This window comes from Megalopta genalis, unplaced genomic scaffold (genome assembly GCF_051020955.1).
Source record: "Megalopta genalis isolate 19385.01 unplaced genomic scaffold, iyMegGena1_principal scaffold0406, whole genome shotgun sequence".
NCBI classification, from domain to species: domain Eukaryota; kingdom Metazoa; phylum Arthropoda; class Insecta; order Hymenoptera; family Halictidae; genus Megalopta; species Megalopta genalis.
In genome coordinates this window covers 22,501-27,500 of record NW_027476475.1, presented here as the reverse complement: position 1 = coordinate 27,500, position 5,000 = coordinate 22,501, and positions in this window count along the sequence as shown.

Genomic DNA, 5,000 nt, shown 5'->3' with positions numbered 1-5,000 from the left:
AGCTCGTGTTCTCAAAACGCAGCGAACCGAACGAAGTGTGGTGGAGAGGAAGAGGCAGCCTCTCCGACTGCTGTCTCCCGCGTGTTTGCCGTGCGTGGCGACCCTTGTCGTCGGAAAAGAGGATCCTGGGATCTGAGGGGGCCCTCTCCTGCGGGTGAGACGTCCCCAACACGTACCTTTGGCCTCTGCTTCGGCTAGATGGGAGGCTGGACGAGAAAAGCAGCCCTGGTCCAGTCAATCGGCTTGGAACGACCATACGCTTCGGCGAGTGGGTTCTGACGGGCGAGGACGCGGGCTGGGTTGAGCAATCGGCCCAGTCAGCAGACTATGTCCGGTGCGTAGCCCTAACCCAGCCTGATGGCGGGTTCCAAAATGTGTGGGTCGGTGGTGGCCGGGGAGCGTACCGGATGAAGGCAAAGATCTAACTATGGGATCTAAATTGAAAGTACAAATTGAACGTTCGAAGTCGGCGGGTCCAGCTCCTACTCGGAGTGAAGCCGTCGCCACAGACGCGGAAGCTACAGCAGCAGCTGTTAGCCCTCCTGCGTCTGCGAAAAAGACAAGGTCCGGGAAGGTGCTGAACATCGCCAATCCTCGTGTGACCTTGGAGAGATGCGTGACACCCACGCGAGCGGTCTCGGTGAAAACTGAGGCCACGGTAGAAGGCCCGCCGGACACCGGTAACGTGGGGACAGCGCCCAAGTCGGGGGACTCCCCCAGCCGCAAGGCTGGGAAGGAGAAACCCAGAAAAATCGAATCAGTCAAAGACACGCTCGTGAAGGTGCAACCGGCACCCGTGCGTGTCGAAGACCCCGAAGGTGGCGGTTGGAAAACCGTCACCAAAAAGTCGAAGCGTGCCAAGCCAGTCGCACCTACTGGCAAGGCCGCAGCAAACCAGGCCAGGAAATCGAAGGGGACGGTTTCCGGGCACAAGGTACGGCCTCTCGATCTCGTGAGAGACGAAGCCTTCAGGCGAGTATCGGAGATACGGACCTTTTGCTTTCGACCCGAGTCGAAAGTCAACAAGGAGTCCGGGTCGAAGATACTAGCAGAAGTCGGAGCACTCAACGAGTTGGTCCAGGAGCTGATTCAACGAAACAGCTTCGTCGAAGGGCAACTCGCCGCGGTCAGGGCGGACCTAAAAGCGCGTCCTGCCGTAATGAGTGCGGCGCGACCTGGGCCGTCCAAGGGAACCCTCCCGAAGACGGTCTCCAATGCCGCGCAGTTGACCTACGCCCAAGTGGCAAAGGTCAACCAGTCAGCGACTCCGGAGGCGAGAAGACCACCGACACAATACGTGGTGCGTATCTTCCCGCCAAAGGATAAAGGACAGAACAGCGATGCTACTAAGAGAGCTGTTCTGTCGATCGTAAAACCTGCGAAGGAGGCGATCCGTGTCAGATCGGTTCGACGCATCCACTCCGGTGGCATCGTCGTCGAAACCGATCGCAAGGAGGACCTAAAAGCCTTCGTAGGCAATAAGAAGCTGGCGAGTGCGGGACTGTCCGTCTCCTTGCCCAGCAAACGGGACCCCGAGGTCCTGATTTATGACATTCCGAAAGGGATGGGCAAGGAGGAAATTGCCTCCAGTCTTTGGAGGCAAAACCTCTCTGAGGCGTCCCAGAAGGATGTGCCTTCGGGTGTTCGGGTCAGTCGCATGGCTGGCAAGACCCCGGAGACAGCCAACTGGGTAGTGGCCGTCAGTCCGCAGATTCGTCGGCGGCTGGCGCAGAGAGGGGACCGGGTGTACCTCGGGTGGAGTTCCTGTCGTGTGCGGGACTTCATACAGGTCACCCGATGCTATAAGTGCCAGCGCTTCGGGCACACGGCGAAGCGCTGCAAATTCAAAGAGGATGTCTGCGGACATTGTGCCGAAAAAGGGCACGGCTATGCCCTCTGTAACAGGAAGAGCAAGCCTCCGGTCTGCTCCAACTGTAAAGACAGAGGGCGACCATTTGAACACAAGTCGCGAGACCCGGCCTGCGCCTCCTATCAGGAAGCGCTGGTTTTGGAGATGTCTCGCGTTAGACAAGAATAATTTGAATTGAATGGATAGTACAAACGACCGGCGACGCTCGAGAGTCATACGGGTCATGCAGCATAACATGCAGCGGGCCCGAAACGTGACCGACGAAGTCCGGACTGAGATGCATAGGCGAGGGGTAGATGTGTTGCTTGCACAAGAGCCATATAGCTGGCGGGGTACTGTGCCCGGGCTAGGCTTGAGAACGAGGCTGATCACGGCAGGCGAACCGGTGATGGCTGCAATAGCGGTCAGAAACCCGGATCTAACCGTGGTCAAAGTCTCTAACTTGTGCGACACGCATTTGTCCTGTGTCAGCATCTCGGGTTCGTTTGGGAGCTTCTTCCTGATCAGCCAGTACTTTCAATGCTCCGATGACGTTGAATCAGGTCTGGCGCGGTTGGAGAGAGCTCTTTCCGCACTTAAGCATAACCGAGTCATTATCTCTGCCGACGTTAACGCGAAATCAGCCCAGTGGGGCAGCGCGGAGACGGACGTGAGAGGCCGTAAACTCGAAGAGTTTATCGTGAGCCATGGCTTGGTTGTCTTGAACGAGGCTGGAAACGCTCCGACGTTTTCCAGCCCTAGTGGACAGTCATACATCGACGTCACACTATCGACACCTGATATTTGCGACAAGGTGCGAGGTTGGAAGGTCCGCGAGGACCTGACGACCAGCGACCACCGAGTCATAGAGTTTTCTTTGAGTTTTTGCGCCGAGGACGGTGCTGCCGAAATTAGTAGCAACAGCAGCACCAACCGGAACGGATTATTACCAAGGTTCCGACTCCGAAGCGCAAAATGGCCCGAGTTCGACAAGGCGCTGCAGGAAAGTAAGAGGAGTATATCCCCCGATCCATTGAACAATAAGGGGGATGTCGAACATCTAGCACAGGAGATCGAAAGAATGATCGTCCAAGCGTGCGACTCCTCGATGCCAACCAAGCAGTGGCATTCAAAATCCGTCCCATGGTGGACGGCCGACCTGACGAGGCAAAAGAGGCGAGTCTACAAACTTAGACGAGCCTCGCAGAACGCAGCATGTTCAGAGGAGCAGAGGGCGGCCAAGAGGACCGAGTATCTTAAACAGAGAAAGGCCTACAAAGCCGCCATCAAAGCTGCTCGGTCGCACAGCTGGCGTGCATTCGTGACCGAGCAGGGAAACAAGGAACCCTGGGGCCTCATTTATAAGATCAGGAGGCAGAAGATGACAGCCAGCACGGTCATCTCCAATATAAATCGTAACACTGCCCAGGGTTACACCACAGACTGGGACTCCACCGCTTCCGCGCTGCTGGAGGGGTTAATTCCGGACGATAGCCCCGCGAATGACTCCCCGGATCATGCGCGAGTCAGGAGGGAAGCTGCCATCGAGCCGGAGAGTGAGGACGCCAGTCCCTTCACCCTCTCGGAGCTCAGATCGGCGGTCAACCGACTGAAGAGCGGCAAGTGTCCAGGCCTAGATCGGATCGAGCCGGAGATTTTAAAACGTTCGTGTAATACAATCTCACGCGAGCTCCTCCGACTCTACAACGGATGCCTGGCACACGGAGTCTTTCCCGTGGAATGGAAAGTCGGGTCCATCATTACCATCCTTAAAGGACCCGAGAAACCTGAAACGGAGATAAAGTCCTACAGACCAATATGCTTGCTTTCGGTCGTAGGCAAAGTCTTGGAGAAGCTAATCGCTACGCGATTAGCTAGTTTGTTTTTGCACCCCGACTACGCCTCCGATCGGCAATACGGATTCAGGCCGCATCGATCCACGACTGATGCCGTGGTAAAGATGAGGGAGCTTGCGTCCGGTCGAGAGGAAAAGTACGTCGTGGGTCTGCTCTTCGACATTGCTGCGGCCTTTGATAATGTCTGGTGGCCAAGCATACTCAACGCGTTGAGGAAGCGAGGCTGCCCAAAAAACCTATTTAGATTGGTGGTCGACTACTTCGACGGCCGCGTGGTGACTATGGTGTCTGATCGCGGTGCAGTGCGGAAGAAAGTCACTAAGGGCTGCCCACAGGGATCGATTCTTGGTCCGAGCTGTTGGAACTTAGTCTTCGACGAGGTTCTACAGCTCTTATCGAACGCCGGGCTCGCTTGCGAGCCCATCGCCTATGCAGACGACCTTCTTGTCTTGATCTTCGCGAACAGCAGGAAGGGTCTAGAAAGCAATGGCCAATTGGTTGTGGACACCATTTCTCGCTGGTGCGACCAGCAGAAATTGTCGCTGTCTGCGACCAAGACCGAGATGTTTTTCTTAAAAGGCTCTCTCGACAGAGAGAGGCCACCTGTGATAAAAGTAGGAGGTCGGAATATTGCCGTCAAGGACTCTGTGCGTTACCTTGGCGTGCATTTTGACTCTAGACTGGGTATCCATTCCCATGTCGAGTATTTGAATGCCAAGTCCTTGCGAACGTTTAATGCGCTAGCAAGGATTGCTAAGTCGAACTGGGGATTGGGATATCGGACGATGCGTACTTTGTACCGCGGCTTGTTTGTCCCAATCGTCACGTATGCTGCCGCGGGCTGGGCAGACCGCCTTACCTCTGGGACGAGTAAAGTGCTCACCAGGGCGCAGAGGCATGTTCTGCTTGGCTGCGTCAAAGCCTACAGGACAGTCTCCACTGATGCGATCCCCGTGATCGCCGGGGAGATACCTGTGGACTTGGCGATAGCGGAGTTCAGCTGCGTGTACAAAGCCAGGAAGAAACTCGGGTTCCAACATGGAACCTATCAAGTGAGTCAGGCCGAATTGGCTGACGAAGTCGTCACCGAAGCCCAAGTTCGCAGAAGGCTGAGGGAGGCGACTTTAGAGATGTGGCAGCAGAGATGGTCGTCCTCGACGAAGGGTAGGGAAACCTTCCAATACTTCGGCGAGGTATCAGACCGTCTCTCAGCGAGCTGGATCAGAGTCGACCATGATGTAGCGCAGTTCTTGAGCGGACACGGAGACTTCCGTGCGAAGCTCAAGACGTTCGCC